The 14,582-nt window shown below is 43.7% G+C and overlaps 1 protein-coding gene across 1 annotated transcript in view; it reads right to left on the bottom strand.

Annotated features, from left to right (window-relative positions):
• The window catches only part of LOC100647190 (transcription factor Sox-19b), a 133,234-nt gene that overhangs the window by 55,822 nt on the left and 62,830 nt on the right, over nt 1-14,582 (bottom strand). The window contains exon 2 of the mRNA XM_012313648.3: nt 14,031-14,089. The gene's annotated coding sequence lies outside the window, so the exon portion shown is untranslated. The remainder of the gene's footprint in view (nt 1-14,030; nt 14,090-14,582) is intronic.

Below are 14,582 nucleotides of genomic sequence, written 5' to 3' on the forward strand. Positions count from 1 at the left end.
CGTCGAATTGGCGCCGATCGTCGCGAACGAGATGGAACGAAAGCAACGCGATGGAGCAAAGACAAAGTGTGCGCACGATTTAAGTATCGGCGCAAACAACATTTTAATTTAGGATCCCCGCTCGGTGGCCGATCCGCGTTTGCCATTGTCGACACCACTGATATGTAAATAGACGACTAAACCGACTCGGATAATTATCCGTTTTTCCAGCCCGTGATCTGTTTGTCGGCCACTTCTCTACACCCTCTTTCTCTTGGATCACTTTTATTCGACGAGGGATTGGATCGACCAACGATCACCGGGTAAGGGAAAACTCCGCGGCATTGATTAAGATATTCGTGGCTCGACTTCGTCGTTCTACCCACCCTCGATATGCCGGTTTATTTTCCCTCGCGCCATCTTCCGTGATTGTTCGACGTGCTCGTTGCCACCGCGAATTTGCATAGCGAATTGATTGAACCCTGCGCGAAGAAAGAAGAAGAGGATTGGGATCGAGCTTCTTCTTCGTCTTCTTTCGTTGATGGCGCCTCCTTCCGCTTCTTTTTAACGCGACGAGAGGACTGCCGCGACGTAAATCGCCTAAATTCGACGTTTAATTTACCTTCGAGGTGTCCTCGAGCGCGACACCGATTACCGGATTGGATCGAGATTGCTGCTTCTCCAAGATTCGATTCGACGATACCTTCTGTCCTTGAACAATCGACAAAGATAGGGAGAATTAGAGTGGGGGTTCGATTTTCTACCATCATACCGCGATTATGGTGGTAATACGAATGGTGGTGGTGGAAACAAGAATTTGTTTAGGGCGGTTTCAGAGATTGAGATTTATCGTGTAGCTCGAATGACGAGCTAGCGTTATACGGACGTTTGATAAGAGAAGGGACTGATAAACGAATGTTTAAGATTGGTATTTGTTTATATGAGAGCATATTACCAACTTTTGTATCAGATACTTTTTACCACGTTAATATGTAATCATTTCCAGTATATAACATACAGGAATTCTACAAAGTTGACGTGTAACTTTAGAAACATGTGAGACCTTACTCACTGGAATAATTAAAAGCTAACGATACTTGGATTCATATTTATTAAGAATTTCTTTTACTTATCTTGATGAATACCTGCTACGTGTTTCTAAAGTTTAACTTGAACCTGCTAGCACATCCTGTATATTGCGTCTATCTATGGCCATAGTCAAATATAATTCCGTTTTGTAAAATTATCCTGCTTTTTTGCGAAAGCCACGATTGGCGAGTTGATAATGGGACATTCAGGGTTATAAGACGCATGTATCTCGACCAATTTCGATGCAGTGACATCTTTAAAGTAGCGCTCGAGTACAGGAGCACCACGTGCTCCTGACATGTGTTCCTGACACTTGTATACTGTGGTGTACCCTGCTCCACGTACTCATATACGCGCGAGGATTGGCATGGGGGTTGGTCGAAACTTTCGCTCTGAGACTTTCGACACCCTTATTTCACCGTGGTTTTCACCCTGCTTTCTTCGAGACGCCAATGCCCCTGACAGACGTGTTCATCTCTCTCTTTTTCTCTTGAAATCGTTGGAAATCGGCTTCGAATCGCGCACAATACTCGAAACGTTAGCAGTCGACATCCTCGGTTCGACAAGTTTCACGATCAGAAAAGTTGGTTGAAGGTTTTATAAGGCTCGACTACTTTTTGTAATTTCGTTGTACAATTTTCGGATAAGCTTGGATAATTTTTAATTTTCGCACGATCTTCATAGGGCCTCTAGTAGTCTTAGTAGTCAATAGCTAAAGTGATATTTGATATTTTGCTCTACGGAAGGATACTTGAACGTTCACACGAATCAACCTGGAGTCAGCCTGCGTTAATATTCTCGTTCTCATTACAATTAAGATACGAATCGATGAATATGAATCGAATATCGTACGATGAATATCAATTAACAATTGAATCGTTCGATTCCCGATGCCATTTCTAATCGAGTTTCGTTATCGTTCTCATGGGAAACGCGTTTGTAACACAACACCGTTGCCCTCCCATAACATCTTCCCTTTCTTAGCTTTCCTTTTGGACACGATTTTCAAGCGTGCATCGACATCTGTCCTAGCAACGATCGTCGATCGATTATGCAGAAATAATATTTTTTAATAATCAGCAAATCGACTCAGGTGCATTGTACACGCGGAGAAAGGGATCCGTTGCGACTTCGAGACGAGATCACTAGGCAGCAATGAACCAACGAAGAAATCGTATTGTCGAGTAGAAACGTTGCTCCGGTTGTAAAATTCGACGGCTCGTGGACGATCTACGATCGAAAAGAAGGTAACCCAAAGGGGAGAAAGTCGAGAAAGGAAGAGCCCTTCCACGGATCGACATTGTGTCTCGTAAACTGTCTCATTGTGATCCACGTGTGTTACAAATTCCCATTCGTGCTCTTTGGCTGGGAATAAACCCTTTCCTTAATTAGCATTGTATGGAATTCCTATTGGCGAATCCGTATCTAAACCTTTCGTATGGTCCTTTTCTTCGTTCTTGGTGGTCGTGATCGGCTGGGTTATCGATAGGTCGATCCGGTTCCCCATCGTATTCGATGTTATTTCAATCACGTGTACGCGTATCAGAAGAAAAGGACATCGGGAGCTAGGGGTTGCTTCTCGTTGAAAGACGAACGCGATCGATGGCGAAGAAGAAATGTTACACGAGTATCGTTAGATACGACGAAATCCGGCCAGGCTACTCGACAACGAATCGTATATGAGGGATGTTGGAATTATTAACGGGATCGAAGCGAATGGAAATCGATACGGTTTTCGAAATTGACGCGAGAAGAATAAACCGAGAAGCTGCGCTCGAGATTCGAGTCGAGGATCTCCGGGAAATTAGTATAATTTATTTCCTTCTTGGTCGAGGGAATGTAACTGTGAGAATTCTGCGGTGCAGTGATATACCTATAGCAATGAATGAAATTAGATTCTCAAAGACGTTTTCCTTTGCAACTTTATGCAAGAAGTAGGAAAATAATTAATGAAATATAGGTAATTCTAGTTTAACGTAATTTGACGATCGATGTTTCACAGGTGAAAATCACGGGTGAAAAGTATAAACGTAACAATTAATTCTTCGAAAGCAACCTCTATCAAAGTTTCGCAACTTCAAGATTCAATCAAACGCAGTTCTTCTATGATGTAATTAATTATAGATACACTTACACCAATTGTGTAATACGATGAATATTTTCTTCAAAATAATCGAAATATACTGAACAACACCTTTCTAGAAAAAGACGATGTATACAAGATGTCGTAGATGGAAGAACATCGGGACCTTTCCTTCGGAATTTTTGCGAAAATCTCCAATACTTCAGTCTAGACTTTTTGTTATAGCTGTACTTAAATAATAAAACTTAGAAGTAGTTGTTTGTGATTTAGTTGTATTATGTGTACTCGAGATTTATGACAGTAAACTTAGGTTCGAAGCGACACATCTGGTCGCTAAATGTAGCCATGGTCACGGAATGGACTTTTTTGCCAAAGACAGTTGGACCAAGGGATACAGAGAGGTACATAGAAAAGGACATGAGTTCAGTTTTGACTTGGACTTTGGACAAGTAAGTAAGCGTTGTTGCTATCCTATTGACCGTGTATTCGTTATTGAACCTAAGATTATTGTCATTAGCATCTCGAGTATCTAATCGTCACGGTTAATTGTCAAATTCTGTAATAGCCATAAATCACCTTGTGAATTTATTGTTATATTCATTGAGTGACTAAGTTCGTTAAACGTTCCTAACTCTAGTGCGGGCTCGACATATATATTATATATACAACGTATATATAATTCGTACACTTTGATAAAATACATACGATATTATGCATTTATACTTCAAACTCCTACATCAACGTCTGATTAATCAAGACGAGGAAAGCAAACGGCAACTTTCTCATATCCAAGAAATCCGTTTATCCCTTGCCTCGATCGACCAGGTCGGTTATCTATTCGAAATACAATGCAAACACGGGTAACCATCGTTGCCCGATGTTGCGTCCTGCTAATCATCGTGATTATATGGAGAAGTCGTTCGCGTCTCGTCGATGGACGGACAGCTGGACAGAAATCTCCGTGTCGAGTTGCTTTAACTAGATAGACGTGGATCGTCGTGAAACGGTCGCTCTGCTCGCGCACTCCCGGTGCCCGGATCAAAGCAACACGCTTCCTATCGGGCCACGTTGGGTGGCACCTCTTGTTCACCGCGACGTACATTAGCAGCTATCGTTTCTCCGCCAACACAGATCCGATCTGGCACTATCCTGACGTATCTGACAGTTGGACGAGCCATCAAACTGACCCTGAACGGACCTTAGCCAGAGGATCTGCTCACGGTGTACGCGAGACTCGACTCTTCCAACGGGACTTTTCGACCATTTCTTCTAAACGAACGCGAGATCCTGTGTACTTTCGCAGGTTTTCTCAAACGATGCCTGCAGGTTCAGGTTGGGTAAGTGAAAGGCGATGGATTTTTGTTGCTAACGCTTGGTAGGACGGGGAAGGAAAAAGGTCGAGTGATAGATGGTAAAGTCGAACGGAGAGAGGAAAATTTTGAAAATTTCGAAATTTCTAATACATCACAATTTTGGATATTTAGATACAGTTGGGCATTTAAAATTTGGAAGGTCCTTTCGGGTTGAGATCAGAAAGTTTCACTTGTCCTGAGTTTTTAATCTTTGTTCCGAACAAAGTTAGTGTAGTGTTAAGTGAAAAGGCTTTGGATTTTAAGAAATATTTAAAATAATATAAATATAAGATTCTTAGGAATCAATTATAGGGGAATAAACAGTACACGCACAATGAAATTTAAGTCCAGTGTGCGTTCAGTTACATTCCGGGTTTTGTATAGAAAAATAGCTGCACGAATCGTATAAATAAATTTCTGTATACGATATTTAAAAAAATCTTTATAAAATTTCAACATCGATCAAAGTTTTTGGGTCGAGCACGAATAGAATATCCCTGAGAACTGATTCGCGTATCACGGAAGATGAGATTCAGGGATGGCCAACGGCGCGTTGTGCGGGCCTCGGGACGGCCGAATGAGAAAATATCGCGGGGGGCAATCGATGATTCGGATGACAGGCAAAGCGCACGGTTGACGTGACGGTGCCTGGCATCGTTTGAGCGGCAACAACACGAGGAGAGAAGATGTTCGTGTGCTCGGCTCGCAACACCTGCGAGCACCAATCAGCTACGTCGTCGGACGAGTGCTCGGCGCAATAAATCAACCGGCACCTTTCCACGTAGCTACGCGAACCCCGTGGAACGTTATTATTTATGGGCGTTCGTTAGCGTGGCAACAGTTCCGAAACGTGTCGAGCCGACACCTTCGGGACTCTGTGTGGCCCCTTTGGATCCGCGTCATCGCGTTCGGCCAGAGTGGTAATCACCGTTGAAGGAATCACGATTGCCCGTGGATCGGGTTATCGATAACGAACAGGTAATTTATGAACGGACCCGCCACTATTTGCCTGGTGATTGGAAATTGTTCCTTGCCACTACTTTGAACTTGACGTTTTTCCTTTTCACTGACTACATTGTTTCGTCCTTCTTTCGATTTTATATTGGAATTAGTTTGTTGAATTTTGTTTCGATTTATGCAACAGAGGATATCGAAGTTGTTGAGATTTGCTGTACTTGAATTAATTTTTTGGTTAATTCTTGGATTTTAGAATTGATGCGTTAATTACCGCCGCAGGAAATTGGCTTTGATGGTTTGCGTTATGATTTCTTAGTCTAAGGATCGAGGAACTCAATCGAACTAATATTAAATATCTGCATATTGGTTTATCGATCTTGAATATATTAGATATAGTATGTTCTAGATATAATTCTCGCAATTTAAGTTACAGGATATATTTGGACAGAACAAAATTTCTAAAGATCACGTTGTAATTGTTCTAACAATCTGTAATAACAAACAACCAATTGGAAGAATACCTTGAAAACATATTCTAGACTCTATAGAGAAATAATTATATAATAGATACGTAAATTTCTATCTAGAGCGAACAATAATATTTGTAAAATTTCGGTCTGGATCAGCGAAAGCGCCTTTGTCCTCGAAAACCAGCCACTGATCAAAAAGATTCCACGAATCCTTGCAACGTTGGCGTTAACCGCACCATGTCACAGAGCAACCCCTTTCTCCGGTCGCAGCTTTAATTCCGCGACAGTGTCGTGAATTCAGGACGAGCGAGTAAAACCCACGAATCGGTTTTCACTGCAAATTCAGCGGTGATAAAAAACAAGCGTCAGAAGCGTCGCGAAAGAGATTGTCCGTAATTACGATGAAACCCGTGGCAAAATCGTCAACAGACAGCCGCGGTGAAAGCAGTCGTTTATTATAAATAATCGCAAATCGTCAATGAGGGAAGCGTGGATCTTCTTCGAACCGCCCTTTCGACGCGAGAAAAATTAGCATACAAGCCAGTGGTGCAGCTACAGCGAGGTAAAAAGGAAAAGAAAGGTAAAGGTGGCGGGAGAAGAGTTGCGAAAGAATTCGCGAGAAATCAGAAGAGAAAACCTCTCTTTCTCTTTCGTGGTACGCGCGGTAGGACAAAATAAAGAAAGAGAGACGGCAAACGAAGGAAGAAAAGGAAAGGGGTGCGGAATGAAAGGACAAAGGAAATATTGAAACGAATCTAACGTTTCTATTGGTCTGTCAGTGGTGTCGTGTGCCTTTCTCCGCCCCTGCTCTCGTTAGTCGCGGTTTCGCGATGTCGCGGTCGGAACACAGGGAACCTGGCGAGAGGAAGACAGAGGTGTTATGTCGGCAAGCGAGTCTGTGGCTTTTGTCTGGCGTGGCGTCAGAGATGACGCGCGTTCCGCGCGAGCCAAAGCGTATCGTCGGATCGCGGCAGCGAGGGCATAGTCGTGAACCGGGCGAGAAAGAAGCGAACAAACGTGCAACGAAGCAACCGATGGAGAGAGAAAGCGAATGAAAAAGATAGAGAAGGAAAGAGACGTGCGAAAGAAAAAGGGGCCAGAGAAGGGAGAGACACAGAGGAGTAACGAAGAAGAGCGAAGAAAGGAACGGGGTTGGTATTCGACGGTTTGAACGACCTATAGCGGCTTGGAGACTTCGCTATAATTACGATATATACGGGTATTACCGGCATTATCGTATTAACGCTGCGACGACGTATATACGCGGCATATTATCCTCGCACCTATGCAGCCGGCTGCCTGATGAATATTACGAATAACATTTTGGTTTTGTGCGCGTTGCTACCTTTTCTTTTCCGCCCACCACCGCCCACCCTCTATCTGGCTGCCTCTCTAACAGCCAGAAACGCGCCTAACCGCTCATATATGCTGATACAATGCCGCGTATATATTCGACGCCTCTTCCTAACCATCCATCCGAGCGTGCCTGCATCCCGTCTATCCATACGACTGGATACGCAGAAATTCCAAGTCTGCCGGTTTCTATGCGCGGCATCAGGCAAAAGCTTCGTGTCTGTTTCAAGCTCTGTCTCGCTCTCTTTCACACCCAGTCTCGTATAGCTTCGCGCTGACGTCGAATGCCTGCTGCACGAACGCTCCCTTATAATGCCAGCTTTATCCCGCGAACTCATAATTAGACCGCGGCTCCCTGAATATCTTTCCTATTCCTCGCAAAAGTTTCAACCCATTTCTATTTCCCACCCTTTACTCCGCCTCGTGTGCCCACCCAAGCGAGCTTATGTCTCTGTCTTTATTGCCCGTCTACGTCTACCTCACCCTCCTCCCACCGATGAGAGGGTTGATGCGATCTCTTACTCGTTTCAAACCAACCGAATGTCTCGAACGATTCATCGCTACGTTGACAACCGATGCACCGAAATTTCGTGTCCTTCGTATAAATTTGAAAATATTCTCGTGGATGTCTTTTTTTTTATTTTAGATGCCTATTATTTTGAGCAATGTTTGACATACGTACTTGGTAAGAAGATCCGATGGGATCGAAGAAGTTTTCAGAGGAATATTGGAATATCTGTATGATTTGGTAGGTGGCCTATCTATTTATGGGTTTGTGGGTTATCTAGAAATCAATGTAATTTCATCGTTGATCTCGACAAGCCTTGTCCATTGGGCCGTAGGACTCGATATTGACCCCACCAACGTATTATGCAATCTCATCTCTATTTTCCTCGCATTCCACGGAATTTCCATTCACATGATACTTTCCCACTAGTCGACCAACGTATCTAATTCGTTACAAAACTCGCAATGACGAAAATGGTGATAGGGATGACCATTAATTTCCCCACCCTATGCTCACGGATATTATCCACACGGTAAAGATCATCGTTGTAAATCTTCACTAGCGAAGATTTCACTACGTCGCACGTAAAATTATTAAAAGATCATCGTCCGGTGAAACATCCACAACCAAGCCACCCCTGGTAGAACTCGGCAGGGCAACACGAGCGCACCAGCGCGATTCGTTATCACCCTCGAATCAAGCATCGTGATGCAAAGTGACTATTCCCCATACAGCGTTCGATTTCCAAAGAAAAGCTTCCACCACCACCCTCTGCTTACATCACATCGGTCCATTTCGACCACGGACGTTATTTTTTCGTGGCATCTGGAAACCCGAAGGGGGTGGTGATTGAAAAACGTGAGAAAGAAGGCGTACGTGGATGACTATTAATTTCGTAGTGGCACTTGGCCGTCGATGGTATGCATTAACGGACTGATTCGTGCCTTCGGACATCGAACATCCGACGAATACTCAATACCTATAGATAGCCACTGCTAGAGAGGGAATAGGGCAGATAGAGTGGGTGGTTGCAGCGGATAGAAAAAGACGAGCAGCAAGGGTGAGCATGGCGTTTGCAAAGATTGATAGGACGGAATTCTGTTGGTGGATTCGTAATGGATAGCCCGTGTCCGAATTCACCGATACTCCGGACTCTCTATCGTTCCTCTCGCTCCTCCATTTCCCACCCCCGCACCCTGTCTCTATCTTTTTCCCCGTGTACCCAATACCTTCTAATGGAATCCCCGATTGTACTCCTTATCAAAGGGGCCGGGTAGTGCCCCGCGCGATTCGAGGGTGCTGCTCCATTATTCCGTCGCGAGCTAGCTCTCTCCGACCAGATAACTTATTTTTTTCGACGACTGTGCGTACGCACGATTCCGCGAACCGAATCGGGGGATGTTTGAAATAGTTTGAGCCGCGTTGAGGCAGATTTTCTTTTTTGCCGGATTGATGCGGAGGAAGTAGCTTGAAATTGATGTATGTAGATATAGCGGTGAGCATATAAAGTTGCTTAGTCACTAATTTAACTAACTGTATCACGGAGAGCTTCATTTTTATTTCGTTTTTTTTTTATAATATATTTATGATTATAATTATGAACGTGAATAGGTTATATACACTTGTTTGAGGTTAAGAAGAGGTTAAGATCTACACAGATTCGGATATAGATAAATCTTGCTTAATATAACATAATGTACATATTACAACGTAATCTGTTATAATTGCGAGATACAGTTATTCCTACAATGAAATTTTGCAGTATTTTATTTAAGCAAAGTATGAAAGGATGACTTTTGAATTCTATTTTAGAATTTTCATCTTTCGCGTCCAACACGTATTCTTACACTACCAGTTAAACTCACACGCAACTCGCTTCTTCTCGCTTCTTCACCGAGGATCTTTCAAACGTGTCTACCATAAAGTTCACGCAATGATTTCTACCTGCGTTACATTTTCCCGGTGAACCGAAGCGGCCGAGGAGAAAGGAAAGCCGGCGGTACCAACGCCACGGCAATTAGACGGAGAATATATGTGTTTCGAACGGCCACACGGATAAATAGCCGAGCATGAGCTCGGAGACGTGAGCGATTCGCAACAGACGATACGTTCCGCGTCTGTTTTGCATAATACGAATCGTACGCGGGACATACACGCGCGGACAAGCGTCGTGGGCCTGAAATATCACGGCTCGACTGCTTTCAATGGGGACCCCGGCGCATAGTTTACGAGCCAGCACGTCGGTGATCTCGCTTTTTCGCCGGGACACCCGATAGAATATAGAGGAACGTTGCTTTGTCAGGGCCCTTTGGCTCGCGCGCCACTAAACTATTTCACTTTCAACTTTCGACGCGTTCGAGGGTTTACGGCCGTGTAGAGGCTGAGAAAGAACACCAGACTTCGTTGAAGGTGACTGGTATTATACGCCTTGGAACGCGAGGAAAACGTGGCAAACTTCTCACGTCTTCACTTCCGGAGAACTCGAGGCATCCGATCGTAGTTGTATGTTTTAGGTCGATGATTCTTCTAGAATTCCTTTCATCTAACTCAAAACTTGAACGGCGAAGGTTAAATTGATTCCGATTCACTCAGTTATTTATTACTTCGTGAGTTATATTTTTGAATTATCAAACTATAATACACGAACGATTTTATTTTTAAATCCGCGTTGCGTGAAATTTCAAAAGTCTTTTATTTCGATCCAAATTCCGATCATTCTTCGATATATCTTTCAGCCAAGAAAACGCGACCGTTAGCGTAAAATTCAAACACATATACAATTATAACCCAACGAAAAGAACGACGCGAACGTCGTAGCTAAAAAAAAACTCGGTATCCGTTAACCGGGTTTCGACAATAATCCCCGTACGCATCTGTCGTTTAACAGAAGCTTTTCCCAAATTTCCTTCGAAACGAAATCCAGCCGAAGGTCGGCCGCACGCGTGTATTCTCGCGAGGGTTAAAGGGTTCGACGTGGCGTCAGCCCTTTGGAATCGCGATCCATGCGCGGGACCCCTTCGTTTCCACGCAGAAAAGCCCCTTAACAACGGTCACTCGAAGACCAGGAGCAGGTGAAGAAATCGTTACCCCTTTTTTCCCGATCCGTGTGAAACTTTCAGCTTAGCTAACCCTTCTCGATACACGTTATTCTTTTTTTTTTTCTTTCCGCAACCCCTTTAGTGTTTCGATCAAACAAAATCAGCTCGGTCGTTGGAAACGACGAAGAAAACCCGCTTCGTTAACTCGATCTTGGTCGAATGGGCTGACAGAAGGAATCCTGGCGAACGTTAAAACGCGACACGAGCGATAATGTATTCTTTTCTGTGCGTGGCTCCACGTTCTCGAGCGAGCAAGAAGGGAAGGGAAGGAATAGGAAGAAAAAGCGAACGCAGCCGGAGAAATGAACCGTTCGCGCTATTCACCCGCGAGAAAAGGCAGAAAATGAGAGACGTCGTGGAGGGAAAGGTGAACGGGGCCCGCATAAATATTCTCGCGTGGATGGAAGACGACAGGGGGGAGAGGCGGACGGCAGAGGAAAAAGGAGATCGAACACGAGGTGAAGCGGGAATTGCGAATGAGCGAACGAAAGAAGGTGGAAAGGAATTGTGCGACGATGGTGCGCACTCGGGTCGATTTTATTCGCGGGAGGCCCTCGTAGCCGCGGGCCGTTTTCGAACGATTAATTCGGTTTTATGGTCCGCTAAGAGTTACGACGGAAACCGTGTAAATCACACGGGAACACGAAGCCGCGTCCGACGCCCACGTGTGTCTGTATGGGATGCGCGTGGACACATACCTGCACCACACGCATACACGTTACACGTGTCCGGCCGTGCATAACATAACACTGGCAGTGCCGCGACCTGTCGAGACCGCAATAAATTCCACTTAGCCGTTTTTGCCGCGTTAGTGTTTCGACGTGCGCGCGCGTGCGCCTGACAACGCGGCGCCGCGAATTCGGTGATCGTCTTTGAACGTATTCCGTCTATTGAACGCGCAGAAAGTAGGCACGTGATTGAGGTTCGATACGAACGAGTTGCGTTTGCACGCGCCTATTTTTGGAAACACGCAGCGTTGCGGAAGAGACGCGATAATAATGGAAAAGTGTCAAAACGTGGAAGCTATTAGGTTTGGCGGAAGAAACATAACGTAGGTTCTTATCGATAACGTTGGTTATTACTAATTTCATCAGTTTGTGGCTTGTTATGAATCCTTTTTCACGTGCAATATGATATTAGGATCACAGACTATGACAAAATGAAAGAACTATGCAAAATGAAAGCACACGTCTGCATAAAATAGTGAACACCATAGCGACAGAAGAATCGCTCCACGATTCCACGCACGATCCCACCTCCTACCACCACTGAACGTAACTTCATAACTCCACAAACCTGTCATTCACCATGCAAGGCCCCATTGAACGTCAAGAGAGTAGAACTCGTCAGAGGCATCTTCTAAACTTCTCATCGAGCATTCTCCCTCTTCTCTAAACCCTCTACATAGAACCCTCTGCTATCTAAAAAAGAAAAAAGAAAAAAAGGAATAAAAACAGAGTCTAACGTCGGTCCATTTTCCGCGACGGAAGAACGGAAGAAATAATGTATGCTAGGGGCTCGCACCCAAGTGACAATGACGTCGGAGGAGAGGAAGAAAGAAAAAGAAGTAAAAAAATACACAGAGAAAGAGAGGGGTTCGATCCATTGACGAAGACTTTCGTCTGAAGGCAACGAGAAGAGAAGGTAGTCAGACCCAGGCATAATCGAACGTGGCAACCGTGCGGCGCGTTCGCTGCCACAGTAGATTAATGTTATTTCAATGGGGACTTCGGGGTATCGCCATAACTGACCCCGATTTGCATTAGAATCGGGGTGAAATCGCGAAGGGACGCGAGGCTGCGACGCGCCGCCTTTCAGAACGCGCCAAACCGTGTACGTGTTGTCCGAAACACATCCACCGGTGTCCGGTTTGAAGTTTTAAGTCCCCCCCCCCCCATCCTCACTCTACGAATCTCGTTTTCTTTCGTACGCTTTTCGTCAGGATTAAGATCCACCTCGTGCTATGCCATAGAGAAAAATTACTCGTTCGGAAGGGAAGATCGCGCAACCCCTTCGTAATGGTACTCCGGAGGACATTGTTTCCCTGTAACTGCTATTCAGGGCCAAGTGCTCGCGAAAGACTCCACAGCATCGATACAACCTGGTGAAGAAGTCGGTTGCCGACTTGGTTAACCGAACGTGTAAAGTGAGGATTATACGAGTGAAGATGATATTATTTGTTGGTTCGCGAGCATTGATCTTTCACGATGAATGGAGGAAGAAGGAAGCGGAGGTTCGTGTTGGAACAGGTGGCCATTGTTGTGTACCACAGTTTACACCGTCCATAGACATTTGGATATTTTGATAGATTCGAGAGTAACGATATATAGTATTGTCAAAGTGTGCAAGTTGACGATAAATTAGTACTTAGCAACACGCGTCTTAGCAATATAGTTTAGTAGATACTCTTCTATGGAATCATCAGGCTATAAATATGGATCATCTATTAGAAAACATAACAATAATATATTTCATTGTTTTTTATGTAAATATCACTGGTTGTTCTATTAACGTTAGAAATATTCTCGCTTTATTTCGTTTGAGTAGTAAGGTGATTAGTCTGATGAAAAGGGTTCTTACTATTAGGTTTAAAAGAGAATTTTATGGTGTTGTGGGATGAGATGGGATGTAGGCAACTGAATGGGATTGATAATATAACTAACGTGTCTAAAATGAGATTTAATCGGCGGAGATTTTATGGTTTCTGTGAATCGACGGAAGCGACTAATTTCGAATATCGATTCGGTCGTAAAACGTTGAAAACATGTTGTAAAATGCTTTCAGCTAACGAAGGAGATAAGCGTCTAATGCGGCGCTGTCTGCTGGAAGCCTTTGGAGATAAGACAGCTTTTACGTCTAGTCTAACAAATCAATTCTCAGGGAAATGGAAAGTGGATAATAAAGACAACATGTGAAGATATATTTCCAAACGTGTTAACGACGTAGAAGAATTTTTAAAAGAGCTATAATTTTACGGTAAATACGAAATTTCATTTTTTTCTTCTCAACGGAAAATAATTATACCAGGACTAGTGCTCATAGCAACGATAATAAATATAAATTAAAGTTACAATTTAGATTAATTAATCACTTGAATAAAATGACTTAGGACTAAAGTTAAAGTTGTTTGAAGTAAATTACCTTTGAGCCGTCGACGCGATATCAACGCCTGGTATGAATTCATCAAAGTCAGATTGTACCTGTAACAGATATTAAAGTGAATTTAAATTTCGGTATACTGTCACAATGATGAGTAGCTAAGATTGATTTAGGTAACTTTCAAATCGACTTTAAAACGAAAAATTAAGAAGAAACTAATTTTTCAATTTTTCGAACGATCACTAAAACCAATAACCATCACCAGCTGCCTAAACATCTCGCACACCTTCAAATAAAAAGGAAAGAATCTATTAAACGAATATCTTACAAGCATACCCCCTATGTAAATTTTCTATTTTCTCTTTCAACTAACGTTTCATCAATGTGGCGGAAAAAACGAGGTACAAAGAACATCGTCGACGAAGCACGGGACGCGGCATCCATAACGGAAATGACTGGTAGAAACATGTCATTATCCGGCTAAGTTCCAGCAAATTGGAAACAGCAGTGTACAAGGAGGGTGAACAATTTGCAGGAGCGTCGCTGGTGCTCGATGGCCCGGAACCTCGCATCATTAATATCCGGAAAATCATG

This window comes from Bombus terrestris, chromosome 11 (genome assembly GCF_910591885.1).
Source record: "Bombus terrestris chromosome 11, iyBomTerr1.2, whole genome shotgun sequence".
Taxonomy (NCBI): domain Eukaryota; kingdom Metazoa; phylum Arthropoda; class Insecta; order Hymenoptera; family Apidae; genus Bombus; species Bombus terrestris.